This window comes from Suncus etruscus, chromosome 20, assembly GCF_024139225.1.
Source record: "Suncus etruscus isolate mSunEtr1 chromosome 20, mSunEtr1.pri.cur, whole genome shotgun sequence".
NCBI lineage: Eukaryota > Metazoa > Chordata > Mammalia > Eulipotyphla > Soricidae > Suncus > Suncus etruscus.
In genome coordinates, this window is record NC_064867.1 from 24,425,978 (window position 1) to 24,442,329 (window position 16,352).

At 40.1% G+C, this 16,352-nt stretch overlaps 1 pseudogene; it reads right to left on the reverse strand.

Moving 5' to 3' along the window:
* Nucleotides 1–15,444: 15,444 nt before the first annotated feature.
* Nucleotides 15,445–15,563, reverse strand: LOC125998527 (uncharacterized; annotated as a pseudogene).
* Between the last annotated feature and the right edge of the window lie 789 nt (nucleotides 15,564–16,352).

Consider the following 16,352-nt stretch of genomic DNA (forward strand, 5'->3'; position numbering starts at 1 on the left):
TACTTGTATATACATGCACTTCAAAGAACTGGCTTCACATATTCAGTTGCCAGAGACATAAAGCAGCCTCCAAGTGAGGTTGGAGCTGGCAGGTATTGGGACCTCTGGGAAGCCTCATAAATGCTTCATTCCAAGAGTTCTGGGTCAATGAGCTGCCCAAAAGGGGAGCGAGGAAAACATTCCCCTGGAACAAAGCTGGCTGCTCCTGTGTTTTTGTGGTTTCTTCCAAGAGGGAGGGACTGGAAGGTCTACACTGAAAAGACAGTGAGGCGTCGCCCCTGTGAAGGAAGAAAGGGGTGGAACACAGAACAGGAGTTTCATTCCAGGGTGTGGTTGAGAAGGTGTGGACAGTGTTTGGGGGCAATGGGTGAACTGATTTTTGAAAGGAAAATGGGGGAAGATTTTTGGCCCCTTGGAACAGCACCTTAAGGAAGGACAGAGATGGGGGTCTGGAAAGTGATATCTTCAAGCTCATCTGAGAGGCCTCAAGATAGTATTTGTGGTTAAAACAGTATGTAATTCCCCTAGTTTTTCTAATATAATTTTTATTTTAATCATAGTGGCCTACATATCATTGACAATAATATTTTAGGTACCTATTAACATAAAATCAGGGGAATTCCCATCCCTGAATTGTCCTCCCTCCACCTCTGTTCCTGTCCTACCTCCCATATCCTCTTTCCTCACCCCCGGGGCTACCAGAATAAGTGGTCCCCTCTGTGCCTAGCTTACTACTTAGTGGTCCTACACCTGTTTGGTCTTGGTACCTCCCTCATTTCCCGCTCTAGTTGGGAGGCGGGACTAGATAGTTCAAGTTATGTGGTTTTGTTTGAAGAAGAGAAAAGTAATAAACTGGGGGGAAAAAAAATCAAATACGCCAAAAATAGGCAGAGTCCTTCTGGAAGCTCTCATCCTAGTTTTGAGAGATGAAGGGGAAAAAGGAGGTGAAATACCACAACAGTACAAAAAGAAGTGTCAAATAAAACATCCAGTGAACACTCCAACAATAAAGATAAGCACCACATAAAGGCCATGGTCTTGAGATAAAAAAAAAACATGGCAGAGCACATAAAGGAAGAAAAGAAAAGAAGAAAAAAAATATGAACGGAGACAACAACTTCAATAACCACACCAAAACAAACAAATCGGCAAAAACTAGATAAATAAATAAAAAAATTTTGTGCTTTTTGCCTTTTTTTTTCTTTTTTCTAATTCCCCTAGTTTTTAACCATTCTGCTTTCTCAGTTCAACCATTATTTTGGTTTCCATTTGGTGGTCCATGATTTATTTTGGTGTTTTTATAATCCACACAGGAGGAAAGCAAACACTGGCAGTTGTCTTGCTTTCTGATGCATTTCATCTTTTGTGATAACTGAATAGCATTGTGACTGAGCAGCTAGATTGCATCTTCTTCAGGCAGCCACCTGGTGATGGTAATCTTGGTGCTGATATCCATGCCTGGACCATTGTGAGTAAAATAAATGCTGCTCTGAACATAGAGGGCTGCCATCTTTTGGATCAGTTTTTTTTTTTTTTTTAACTATATACCAAGGTGTAGTATTTATGAGTCATAGAGTATTTTCTCATCAAATCTCCATGTTGTTGTCCAAGAAACTGCACTAAATTGTGTCCACATTGACAATGAAGGAGCACTTTCTTTTCAATTGTTGAAATACAGAGAATACTGGTGACTTCTGGTCTTTTCAACCAGTAAGCAGAACTGCTAAGATCCCTATCTGAGATAGGAGAGACCTCACATGTCCTATTAAGCCTCAAAATTGCTCCTTTCCAAGTCCAGCCTCATCAACCTCAATTAAAGGGCCTGGACCTGCGACCTTTATCGTCCTGATTGAAAAATGTGAGAGTTGAAAGTTACTTCAGAGCTCCTAAGCATTCAAGGGTGAAGAGATAATAGATCAGGGAAATCCAGGAAGATTTCAGCAGGCCAATCAGTGAAAACTCCTCACCATTTTTATATAATTATGTTGAGAGAAACATTCCATGTAACACCAATATTGTAGCATTAAAAAAATGATGTTCTTGGATGGAGCAATAGCACAATGAATAGGGCATTTGCCTTGCAAATGTCCAACCTGGTTTGAGTCCCAGCATTTTATATGGTCCCCTGAGGCTGTCAGGAGTAATCATTGAGCGTCTGGGTGTGACCCAAAAACAACAAACAAACAAAAACAAATAAAAATAATGTTCAGCTTGCTTGGATTGTAAACTTATTTTTACCATTTTGTTTCATGAAGAAGATGAAAATGGTATAAAATTGGGGATCTATAAGAAAAAAAGAGAGGGGCCGGGCGGTGGCTCTAGAGGTAAGGTGCCTGCCTTGCCTGCGCTATCCTTGGACGGACCGTGGTTCGATCCCCCGGCATCCCATATGGTCCCCCAAGCCAGGAGCGACTTCTGAGCGCATAGCCAGGAGTAACCCCTGAGCGTCACCGGGTGTGGCCCAAAAACCAAAAAAAAAAAAAAAGAGAGCCTCTGTTTATCTTTCTTTCACATTTGTCTGGCCTGTTTTATAAACTGATCTCACCCTTTCACAGAGCGCTCTCACATGGTTATAATAGTCATATTAAGAGAATACTTGGTAGCTACATCAAATTCAATACTGATGGCCATAATGTCCTTTACTGAGTAACTCAGTAACAATGACAAGATTTTGCTATTACCTTTTCTTCTATACTAGAATGTTTTCTCGTATAAAAGACGTTTTATTCAAAGGTACCTTTGTTGTCTCAGATAGGGCTAGCTTAAATGGCAAGTAAAAATCAAGTGTTAGCAACCATACGTCTTCAGTGATATCACTTTACTTGTAGCTCATAAGTCTAACAGTAACCTGTGTCTAGGACATCAACTTTACTCAACCATCCCATGACCTGTGGCTTATATACCTTACTCTCGCCACTTAGTTATTTTAGTTATGTCCCATGTAAGTGATGTCTTGAAAATGACCGGTCTTACTGGCTACACACAATGCCTATCAGATAGTTTATATAGTGATCGATAAAATTGCATATTCAATGGCCAGTCAGAGGTCTTGATTTCTGCCACTTCTTACCTCATTTCCTCCCAAGAAAGGCCTTTAGTGCTTGAAGGACAAAGAGGAACGCACTTCTGTGAGTCCAGTGGGAACCAAAATTGACGAGTGCAGTGGGAGAAACTGCCAAAATATAATTTTAATGTTAAAAATGTATGATTATCACATAAATAGATCCTGAGTACTTGTCAGTGTTTTAATTGATCTTTTTGTTGTGAATACCATATGCATAGGATCTGAAGTCTAAAAGGTTTAGATAGGATCTAAAAGTCTAAAACAATGTGGAAAAGCTGACATATTAAACAAAAAAAAATCTGGTTCTTTGCTACAAGCCTATAGAACTATAACCTTTAACCTGTGAACTTTGTTACCTTCTCTTCCAAAGTCATTTTTATCTCTAGAACACCATTTCTCAACCAAGAGCCATATGGTCTCCAGTGAGCCTCCAGGATATTTTATGTGGCCACAGTTGAAAATCACATAAATGGGAGGATGGACTCTTAGAATTCTGTGACACCTGGGTGCTGTACTTCCAAATGATCCTTTAAGTTATTCATTCTGCTCCAGGGCCCATAGAAAAGCAGGTTAGGAATTGGAGTTATTATACTAAGGTTAAGGTGTTTACTTTGCATCCTACTAACACTGGTTCTATTCCAGGCAATAAATTTGGCTCTCTGAGGACCCCCAGGGGTCACTCCTGAGCAGACACAGGACTAAACCCTGAGCACTGCTGATTCACCCAAACTTGAAAACAAAAACATAGAAGCAGGTTAATGGGTGGCAGGAGGGAAAGGAGGTAAAAGGAAATTATTTTGGTGGTCTATGAACTTTCATTAGACTGAAGGCCAAAGCAGACCCCTGGACAAAAGGCTGAGCAGACACAGCTCTGAAAAAGAACACTAAATTATTACCTCAATTATGAAACTGTCACTTTTCACTGAGATGGAATCTATTACTCATAAAAGAGAAGCATCAAATACTATGCAGTCTGCCATTGGGGAAAGAGAAAAAAAACCACTTCTTATGAAAACACTTGTGGAGGGGCTGGTGAGGGATTTTATTTCAACTGATGAGTCAAACTGTTTTTTTACCACTGAGCCAAAAAGTGAGGTTTTAAATGAAGCATTTCTTGAAGTAAATTCTTCCATGGCTTGGTTTTTTTCTCTGAGAGAAAAGGCATCTTAGGCACTCAAGTCCCTAGTGCCAGAAACTTCTCTGCGTGAAATATATGGTAGGGCAAGAGTCATAGCTCTCAAGTTCCAGGCTTATTATGAAACAACAATTTCAGGATAATATTTATGATCTATAAGTGAGCAGTTCTAAGTAAAGAAAATAAATGCTGAAACAAAGTTGGAATGAGTGAAGAGCATGTTTGAAAATCACCCCAGGAAGGTCAGACAGACAAGGTAACCTAAGAAAACAAAAACAGAAACCAAGATGGTTATCGAAAAAAGGTATAACTTCCTATATTGGTTTACCTTCAGCTCATGCCCTCATTAGACTGAAGGCCAAAGCAGACTCCTGGACAAAAGGCTGAGCAAACACAGCTCTGATTCACTCTTGATTCTTCTTGCTTTGGACAGTGAATTATGCAGCCCTGCTATGTCTTTTATTACAGAGCAAAAGTCCAAAGCGAACACATTTTGACTTCTGAATTCTTGGGTATGGTAAATGAGAATGGCACCACTATTGGATATCTTCAGTTTTATAACTCATTATTTACAGCACATAAGAGATCAGCAGCAGGAACAGGAACACTCTGTTCCAGCAATCTCCTCACTTAGCTTTGTTTCTCTTCCAGAGCCCCAATTGTCAATAGCGCATGATCTATGTCAGATACTTTATGTATCCCTAGCCCTGTTGTCCAGTGGTTATACTCTAGAAGATTAACTAAAGTATGATATCCAAGCACTCTGATTCGTTACACAAAACGAACAGCCTAGATCCTTAAGGACTAATCAGATAGCCTCTTACACTCCGACCCAGATGTTATATATTGAGATAGTTCCCCCCCCCAACACACACACAATACACCATTTTTGCACATATTTGACTGTGCCTAGGGTTCTTTGACTACCAACTTGAAGACCATGTCCCTACCCCTTGGCAGCAAATGGATTTTTGTGACCATGTGCATAGAAAGTATGTAAAGGTAGAAACACTGCCTACTTTTGAGTCCAGGTTTGAAACAAAATACAACTTTTTTCTATTTTGCTTTTGACATAATTGTCCTGGGAACCACTGGCAATTCTGCAAGTCTGACTTTTCCTCAGATGCTGCAATATTGATGGATGATGTGGAGAGACCAGATCAAGAGAATGGAGAGCTGTGTGAGGAGGAGGAGTTGTGCTAGGCTCCCAAGCCCTGGCACCCAACAAAGATTGAGGAAAGCTTCAAGATATCACCTTCTCCAGCCCTCATATAATTACAGTTACATGAAAGAGCCCAAGTAATAATTTCCTGGCTGGGCTGGAGTGAAAACACAGTGTGTGGGGTGTTTGCCTTGCATGTGACTGACTTGGGTTCGATCCCTGGCATCCCAAATGGTCCCCCAATCCTACCAGAAGTAATTTCTGAGTTCAGAGCCAGGAGTAACCCTTGAGTAACCCCAAATCTTCAAAATGAAAAGAACTTCCTGGTTGTGACTAGGCAACACTTAGACCCATGAGGAAAAATAAGAAATTATGACATAATTTGAGATGTTGTATAGCAAGAGATTATGAAGACATTAAAGCTAGGCACCTAGAGGATTTACTAAAAGTAAGAGTTGTGGAATTTTGTTGTGCTTTCACTCACTATGTTGCAACAGGACTGACCTCCTTTCAGTTCTCCCTAGAGCCAACCTCCTTTTGAGCCCGAATCAGCTATCAAGAATGCTCTGTTTATCCACAATACCTTCCCTGCTCCTCCAGCTCCCAGGTTAAAATACCTTCCTTGAATTCTTCTAAAAAAGCTTAACTCTCTCAGTGTCAATTGTGAGAGACTGCATTTTCCTAAAATTGCAGTAACTATATGATCAGACATGCTGTTCTGAAACTTTTGGGAATCAAAATGTGGGTGAGATCTATTTCCCATTTCTTCGAAATTGTACAGAACTTGTGACTTCTACTCTGCTCCTTCTCAAGATACACCCCCCTGGGAGTCCAGGGCCATATTATGGGGAAACTCAAAAGACTAGAAACACCATATGCATTTTTAAGTCATTTCTTAGCAGTGGAGTGATTTTTCTGAGTCCAGCACCCTGTTTCTAGTCACCCCAACGATAGCAAGGATAGTATTCATTGGTTTTGCCCCAACTATAGTACTATAGTATTCATTAGTATTATGCCAGCTGTGGCCATTGTCTATTGTTTAGGACTTAGTCTTAGATGATTTGCCGTGCAGCAATAATAATATGAACACTGCTAGCATTTTATTCCTTAAATGATGCTAATTGTACTAGGTAATTTTGTGTGTGTGTGTGTGTGTGTGTGTGTGTGTGTGTGTGTGTGTGTGTGTGTGATATACACAGTGGTGCTTAGGGCTTCTCCTGACTCTGTGCTGAGGGATCATTCCTGGCAGATCTTGGGGGACTTTATGTGGTACTGGGGATCAAACCTGTGCCATCCATGTGCAAGGTAAGCATACTACTCACCGTACTACCTCTCCAGTCCCTAGATAAATACTTTTTAAATAATTTCCTTATTGTTTGTTTTTGTTCCTAAACTGTAAACTCCCTAAAAGCCAGCATTCTGAGTGCTTTGCCCATCCCTGAATGTCCAGGTCCCATCTATGGCGGCAACATAGCAAGTGCTCTAAAATGTTTGTTCAGAATATTGACCTCTCATATAAATATTTTGAATTTGCTTTAACTGACTTACTTACATTTTCCTTATATCTTTCAGAATTTACAGAACAAGTGAATGAATGCCATGCCACCAAGTGAAAATGAATACCAGAACAGTTTCTGAGGACAAAGGACGGTTACTTGAAGAGGAAAGTGAGGAGAGCTTTGTGAATTATGCAAAATATTTGTAGAGCTTGGCTGCAGTGTTTGATAACTTTGCATTATCAACCATCCAATCACATTTGGATGCATACAATGACCCTGATTCTCACCACAAAAGCCTTTTTTACAATCTTTTGGCACCTATTGAGTTAGTTTCCAGGTAGTTTCTGGGTGCATGCAATTTTGCTAATGCATTTATAAATGATTTAAGTACAACCACCTACACAAACAAGCTTCACCTCCCTGGGTAGGAAGGGTTGTCAAACAAACTCCACAGAAGTGATTTGAAAATGGCTGTATTCAAACAACCAGTGTGGGAAGCAAGGTGTGAGAGTGCTATTGCAAAGCACTTAGCTTATACTTTTGAGAATCTGTTCAAATGTTAGGGAAGTATTCAGGAAGAGCTTTAGCAGTGTCCATCTTTTTTTCTTTTCTTTTCTTTTCTTTTTTTTTTTTTGTTTTTTCGGGCCACACCCATTTGATGCTCAGGGGTTACTCCTAGCTAAGTGCTCAGAAATTGCCCCTGGCTTGGGGGGAACATATGGGATGCTGGGGGATGCACCCTACCTCTAGCGCCACCTCACTGGCCCCAAAAAGTAAGAACTTCTTTTTGTTTGTTTGTTTGTTTGTTTGTTTGTTTGTTTTTGGTTTTGGGGTCACACCCGGCTGCTCAGGGGTTACTCCTGGCTGTCTGCTCAGAAATAGCTCCTGGCAGGCTCGGGGGACCATATGGGACACCGGGATTCGAACCAACCACCTTTGGTCCTGGATCAGCTGCTTGCAAGGCAAACGCCGCTGTGCTATCTCTCCGGGCCCAAGTAAAAACTTCTTAAGGAAGGAAAAAGGTACAGTGCCAAGAGATTCATCTGCAAATAAGCAGCCTGGCAGGAAATATGTAAACTCAGGGCTAGAACCAGTTCAGGACTTCCAGAAGAATGGCAGATTGGAGGCCAGAGTGATAGCACAGGAGGTAGGGAGTTGGCCTTGAGCACAGCTAAACAGGGTTTGGTTCGATCTCCAGCATCCTTATGGTCTCCTTAGTCTGCCAGGAGTGATTTCTGAGTGCAGAGCCAGGTGATACCACTGTGTGCCAGGGTGAGCTCCCCGCAAAAATAGAATGGCAGGCTGTGTAAACAATTGCTAAGTCCTGACAGATTGTATTGTGGCTTCTCCAGCATGATTACAGGAGTAACAAAAGGGGCCTCTTCAGAGAACTGGCCCTGGGAAGATGGCATAAGTAAGTCCTCTTATGAGTAAGGAAACTAATGCTCTGTGAATCAGAGCACCTCAATGCCATGTAACTTCAGCTGTTCATCCTTCCTGGTGTCCTGGTCAGAACCCACCTCCATCCTCTGGTTCTGTGTCTCTAGGCACTACAGATTCAGTCTGCTTCCAGGCAGTAGTTGAGGCTCCCAAAGTCAGCAGGGAAGTTGTTTCGTTTTTTGTTTTTGTTTTTGTTTTTGTTTTTGGGCCACACCCGGCAGTGCTCAGGGGTTACTCCTGGCTGTCTGCTCAGAAATAGCTCCTGGCAGGCACGGGGGACCATATGGGATTCAAACCAACCACCTTTGGTCCTGGATCAGCTACTTGCAAGGCAAATGCCGCTGTGCTATCTCTCCGGGCCCAGAGAAGTTGTTTCTATTGCAAAGAAGATTGAGAGCAGTCCAGACTCGGCCTCTTCCTCGCTGGTTGACTTTGGATGGATTGCATGACTTGAGCATCTCCATTGAGTCACAAGGGGTGATGTGAAGGATTTGTAATCCACTTTGGTCAGAATAAAAATTATGAATATATTAAAAAATAAAAATAATAATTAGGGTAAAAAAAATTCCCTTTAAGTCTGGATCTGTTATGAGACCTGAAAACCTGGAATTGCTGGATTTTTTATACAGTGCCTCCTGCTTTTCCCAGCCCTTTCTCCCATTGTGTTTATGTGGAGAAGCTCATTACCTGTGAGATAAGGGGGTAAAGCACTCTACTCTGAACCAGGAAAGAGCTCCTGTGCCATTTCTAAGGCTCTGCCTAGCCAGGATTCTCTGGGAAATCAACAGCGCACACATTGCCAAAGTCTAGCTCTGTGATTCCGAAGTTACCATCTGCTAAACATTTTTTAATTGATTTTCAGAGAGAACAAAGTCTAAGCTGGAAAAATCTTGCTAAGTGGAGCCAATAGATTTTTCTTCTCGAAAATAGTTTTCCAGGTTGAATTAGCTAAAAGCCGTTTTGCCCTGTTGTGATGAAGTGAGGTCAGTCCTTTCAGTGCTTTGCCTCTCCCTCCTATGTGGAGGATTATAGCACATTCTTAGTTGGCGTGTCTTTTTTCTGGAGTCCCCCTGCTCATCTTTAAAGGCAACTTATACAATTGAAGCCTTTTCCTTCCTCACTCAGGATACAAGTGATGAGTTAGTTCCATGGATGAAAAAGACAAGGGCAACCACTTCTCAACTCTGGGCATCTGGCACCAGTTGCCATACACAGACCTTCGAGTCACCTGGAGACACTCTTGTCTTCTGGAAGGCAACACTGAACAAAGGTAAACCTGGTTCACTGGGAGCAGAATTCTAAACCTTTGCACTTGGAACTAGGGATGAATTTCCGTGGTGGGACCAGCTTTAGGTGCTGTGGGCAAGAGATTAAAAACCAAGGTGAGGAATTCCCTTCAATTATTTGGATTCTACTGCAATTCCTAATCCTTCCTGAGGGGAGACATGATGTGACATTCTGTTCATCGCAGAGTTCAACCCAAAATAATAAACAAAAAGTAATTAAAGCAAAAGTTCCATTTATTGTTTTTCTACTTCCAGACATGTCTGCTTGGTAACACCCACTCCTGCCCCACTCCACCCCCAACATATTCTGACTTCTTTCTCTTTGCAATTCACACCTGACTTTTCAGGACTGGGACTCATATTGCCCCTCTATCCCCTTCCATACAGTAGTCTTTCATCAGACACTCAGAGCAACCTACTGAGCATTTGGTCTCAGGTCCCACTTAGGAGACTGTGATGGCCTCTAGCCTTCATTCCCTACAGCACTGGGGACACATAGAAAATTTAATATTTCCAAGAAGAATATGTCTGGAGACAGTGAGATTTCCCACTGGGGAAAAATATCTATCAACCAAGGGATGAAGTTGGGCTTCCTGGAGGCGGTGGGGAGTGGACATCTTTGGGGTCAGCTAAAAATAGCTGGGTGGCTTGTTTTTACTTGCAGACAGATCCAGACTATGTGGACTCAGCCCCTGGGGTGCCAAGGAGAACGCAGTAAGTACATTTGCTCGTAAACTATTTTACGAGCCTGGGCAATTCGTGTGTGGATAGTGATGGTCTCTAAGTCATTCCGAGATGCTGTGGAAACGGCTTCAGTCTGTGGGAGGAGAAAAACCCAGTGGGTAATGAGAAAACTGACGCCAAGAACTAGTCTGCTCTTCCACTGTGGACAGCAGGAACGCAGCAGATGATGGGATCTAGGGGTCTTGAAAGCAAATCCGCCATTGCCTTGGGTGACTCAAAGTCTGGAGTTGAGGAGGAGGAAAGGTATAGAGGAAAAGTCAGATAGAGCAAACGAGGGGGCTACTTACTCAGAACGTGAGGCCAAGCAGAACTGCGATTTATTCAACTGATCATCAGGCTTTGGGCACCCGTAAAGAGAATGTTCACACTGGTGGTGTTGACCTTTAAACATTTAATGACCGAAATGACTGTATTATGAACAACTTGGTAAAGTATGGTGTGGAATTAAAAATGTTAAAATATTAAAAAAATACTTTGATTTATAATGAGAGGATTTTAGAAAGTTTTGCTTTTTAGAGAAAAAATGTGGCCCACCAGGGACCCCGACCAGCAGGTAAAGCTGGGGACCACGTCAGTAATTCGCAGTTCTCGAAGAGGAATCCGGCCTGAAATAGAAGAGGGACTGGGAAGTAAAGAGACTCGAGACGAAGGGTTCCGATCACGAGTCCATTTAATAAAGGGAAAAATAGACTTTTTATAGACAATGCAAAACAAAGAGAGTAGGGGCGAGGCGCAATAGGAGTGGCTGTAACTTTCCAGGGAACATCTTGATTTTCCAAGGTTAATAAGATTATCATCAGTCAAGAGATCCACATTATCTTTGAGCAACAAAATACAAAATCTAATCTCAGCTTGGGCCTTTTGACCCCTGTCTTTACAAGCACATCTTGGAGCCTAGTGACTCCCTAGCTCTAGGCTATTTCTATTTCTTTGGGTCCAAGGGCAAAAAGGCCACATCTACTTAAGCACTTTGGCTCAGACTTTCAGAGACTCCATTTTGATTAGTGAGAGGGCTTTTTAATTATTCCAAACAGTCCCCAACAAAAAAATAGTTGGACCTAATTGGAGCACCTTTTGCTCTTGTCCAAATTACCTGTTTAAAAATTACGTATGTATGGGGCCGGAGCTGTGGCCCCTTTCTAGCCTGGAATGGCATTTTCTTCTTTTTCTTTTCTTTGTATTTTATTAAAACACCTTGATTACAAACATGATTGTGGTTGAGTTTCAGTCATGTAAAGAACACTCCATAAAGCATCTGTCTTGCCCGAGGTAGGAGTCCCATATGGTCCCCCAAGCCAGGAGCAATTTCTAAGTGCATAGCCAGTAGTAACCCCTGAGTGTCACCGGGTGTGCCCCCAAAAAACAAAACAAAACAAAAACCAAATGATCAGACAATGGAAAAAATCCAAAAAATGTGAACAGGTAAAAATAGAAGTGTTTGATAAACTCAACAGAAACAATATAAGAATCATTGGAGTCCCAGAGACCCAGGAAGTAAATACCCATGAAGAATCAACAGTAAAAGATATCATTGCAGAGAAACTTCCAGAGCTAAAGAGTGCATGCAACCAAATCCTACAGGAAGAAATCACTCTCCTAAACATTTACATACTCAATGAGGGACTAGCAAAATATTTAAAACAATTGTTGACAAATCTGTAAGAAGACATCAATAGCAACACAATAATAGTGGGAGATTTCAGCACTGCCCCTAATTTACACTTTGATAGGTCAACCAGGCTGAAACTAACAAGAATATACTAGCTCTGAAAGGAGAAATGGAAGAAAGTGGCATAATGTGTATGTATACACATATGTATATATGCATATGTATATATGTGTATAAATACACATACATCCCCAAAAAACTGGATATACATTCTTGTACAATGTACCTGGGTCATTCTCCAGGAATGACCACATGCTAACCCATAAAACATACCTCCATAAAATCAAGAGGATAGAAATTGTACAAACTACCTTCCCAGATCATAATGTGCTGAAATTAGAAATGAACTACAAAGAGCCACAGAGGAAAAACTTTAACACCTGGAAATTAAACAGCTCACTACTGAACAACCAGTGGGTCAGAGATGAAATGAAAGAATAAATCAAAAGATTCCTGATGGAGGGGTGTTCTATACATGACTGAAATCCAACAACAATCATATTTGTAATCAGGGTGTTTAAATAAAGATATAATATAAAATCTCAAAAAAAAAAAAGATTCCTGAAAACAAATGCAAATAAAGACATAAATTATCAGAATTTGTGGGACACAGCAAAAGCAGTGCTGAGGAAAAATATAACTTTGCAAACACACATCAGGAAAAAAGGGGCTTATCGTAAATAACTTAATGACACAGCTTATAAAATTAGAAAGTGATGACCAAAGTGAACCAAAAATAGGTAGGCAGGAAGAAATAACAACTCTTAGAGCAGAAACTAATGAAGTGAAAATAAAAAAATTCTAAAAATCAACTTGAAAAATTAAACAAGATTGATAAATCACTAGCAAAACTCACAAAGAATGGGAGAGAAACTTAATAAACCAAATTAGAAATGAAAAGGGAGATATCACTATAGATACTACAGACATTCAATGGGTAATCAGAGACTATGTTGAGAAACTATGCCACAAAACAAGAGAACCTGGAAGAAATGGATAAATTTATAATCCTCTACAGTTGAACCAGAAAGATATAGCATATCTAAACAGACCCATCACTACTGAGGAAATTAAAATGGTAACCAGAAGTCTTTCCCAAAACAAAATCCCAGGTCCAGTTGTATTCACAAATAAATTCTTCCAAATCTTCCAAGAGAAATTACTACCAATATTTTTCAGGCTCTTCCAATAAATTGAAGAAACAAAAACACTCCCAAATAATTTTTATGAAGCTAATATTATCCTAACACCAAAAGCAGACAGATATGCTGCAAAAAAGAAAACTACAGACCAATATTCCCAATAAAAGCAGGTGCAAATATCCTCAGCAAAAGCCTAGCAAATAGGATCCAATGCCTCATTAAGAGGTCATACATAGGGGGCCGGGCGGTGGCGCTGGAGGTAAGGTGCCTGCCTTGCCTGCGCTAGCCTAGGACGGACCGCGGTTCGATCCCCCGGCGTCCCATATGGTCCTCCAAGAAGCCAGGAGCAACTTCTGAGCGCATAGCCAGGAGTAACCCTGAGCGTCACAGGGTGTGGCCCAAAAACGGGAAAAAAAAAAAAAAAAAAAAAAAAAAAAGAGGTCATACATAATGACCAAGTAAGTTTCATTCCAGAGATGCAAGGATGGTTTAACATAGGTAAATCAATCAATGTAATACACCATATCAAAAAAAGAAAAAAGAAAAACTATATGATAATATCAGTAGATGCAGCATTTGATAAGGCCCAATATCTATTCATGATAAAATCTTTCAACATGAAAGGAACTTTTCTTAGTACAGTCAAGGCCATTTACCACAAGTCCATGACAAATATTATACTTAATGGGGACAAACTAAAAAGCTTTTCTCTAAAATCTGGTACAATAAAAAGCTGTCCTCTCTCACCAGTCCTATTCAACAAAGTGCTGGAAGTTCTTGCCATAGTGATTAGGCAAGAAAAATATATCAAGGGCATCCAGATAGGAAAAGAAGTCAAGCTATCACTGTTTGCAGATAACATGATCCTATATTTAGAAGACCTTAAAGACTCTATCAAAAAACTTCTAGAAAAAAAATAGATTTATATAGCAAACTGGCAGGCTACAAAATTAACACGCAAAAAATTAATCGCTTTCTTATATATAAATAATAATAAAAAAGAAATTGACATTATAAATCAATCCATTCACAATAGTGCCACAGAATATCAAATACCTTGGAGTCAAATTAACTACAGAGGCAAAGAACCTATACAAAGAAAACTACAAAACACTGCTTCAAGAAATAAAAGAGGACACATAGAAATAGAGATACAAATCTTGTCTTTATGAGTTTTGCTTGTAGTTTATCGATAAGTTTATTTTTTCAAAGAAGCAATTTTTGCTTTAATTGATCTTTTGAATATTTTTTGGATTTTCAATTTATTAATTTCTTCTCTAAGCTTTGTTATTTCCTTTTGCTTACCTATTTTTGGTTCATTTGTTGATCACTTTATAATTTTATAAGCCCCTTATCTTATGGGTATTGGGCAAATAGCTTCTCCCACTGTGAATGATTGTATTCTAGTCACTGTTTCCTTTTAGATGCAGAAATTCTCAGTTTAATGTTGTCCCATTTGTTTAATCTCTGCTTCCACTTGTTTGGATAGTGGTGTTTATTGTTCCAAATGAATTTCAGTAATGTTTGCTATACTTCTTAGAAGAATTTTATTGGTATCCTTAGAGGTATTGCATTAAATCTGTACAATGCTTTGGGGAGTATTGCCATTTTAATGGTATTAATCCTTCCAATCCATGAACATGGTACGGTAACTCACTAAGTTATCTCCCATCACACCCTCATTTTGTTGTTTATGAGCCTTACTTAGCAGTGCTCAAGGATACTGGGGTCACTTCCAAATATCTAGGAGGCCATGCCTATATCTAGAGCTAGGGATCAAACCTGGTCTTCTCGCATGCAAAGTATATGCACTAACCCTTTGAGCTATATCCGTAGGCCCTCTTATTTTTAAAAAGACCACATCCAGCAGTGCACAGGGGAATTAGAGCTATACTAAGTTATACTTAAGGGTTCATGCAATATTTGGGAGTCTAAATCATGATCTCAGACATATTATGCACATATCAGTGAACCTATATCCCTGGCCCTTGAACATTATTTTTGTTTCCCAAATCAAAGAATAATAAGTATTCCTTAGCAGAATAATCTGTCCCTTTGTGGCAAATCATCTTCATTCTCCCTCATACCCTTTCAAACAAGCCTCAATTTTTGTTTTTCTTCAGACTTAATTCTTGATTAATGTAGCCTAGAATTATTCCCACACGTCTGCATCCTCACAGTCTGTCATGTCTTCAAGGTCCTCACAAAACCAGGAGAAATGGTGCTGAGTTTATTAAGATCATATGTGACCTCATCTTTCCACTTACATTCATCTGGCCTTTTTTTTTTTTTTCTTTTACTTAAGCCTACAGAATCCGGTATTCCCATGCAGTCTCCCATCCAAATACTAATCATGCCCGACCCTGCTTAGCTTCTGAGATCAGATGAGATCAAGCGCGTTCAGGGTGGTATGGCCATAGACTCATCTGGCCTTTTAAGGCTGACAACAATGTGTACATTCGATGACATATAATGGAAATCATTAATAAGTTTGGAATACTGAGTATATAGCAGATCATAGGGAGAAAGGAAAGGAGTGAAAAGATGAAGGGAGGTCATGTATTTTAAGTTGGCATCAATATAAAAATAATATAGTCTATCTTCATTAGCTGAAGAATCTATATTAATAGACTACTAACCTAAATTCCCTACTATTCCCTAAAATAGCACCTATTTCCTAAAATTGATTGGTAGCTCCCAATTCAAGTATTTGCAAGGCTTTTGTGTCATTTTCTGACATAAGCAAAGAAATAAAAATTGGACTTGCCCAATGTGCTTGCTGAAGAGCACCAAAATGGAGATCTGCCATCTTGTTTTGGTTCACAAAGAAATGACTGGAGCATAGAGCCCAGAGGAGGCAGCAGTGTGGGATGTAAGGAGTTCAGTCCCCAGGGCCTTTTGATAGAGCTTAAATCTCAAAGCTGGTAGGTAGACCTTAGGCAAGTTATTAAACACCTTCTGAATCTTTTTTTCTCCTCTGAAAAATTATCTTTCAACTGAGCAGAGTACTCATTAGAGTGGTAGTTGAGTTATCCAGCCTGGAATTAGCTCAATAAGTGAATCATGCAGAGTCGGCCCCAAGCAAGTCAACAGAAGCCCATTCAACTCAACACATGCCATTTTACTTAATGTGATTAGTTCCAACTATATAAGAGGACAAGCTCTATGGTCTTTGATTCCTACAAGTGGCACAGTAATATACAAAGGACTC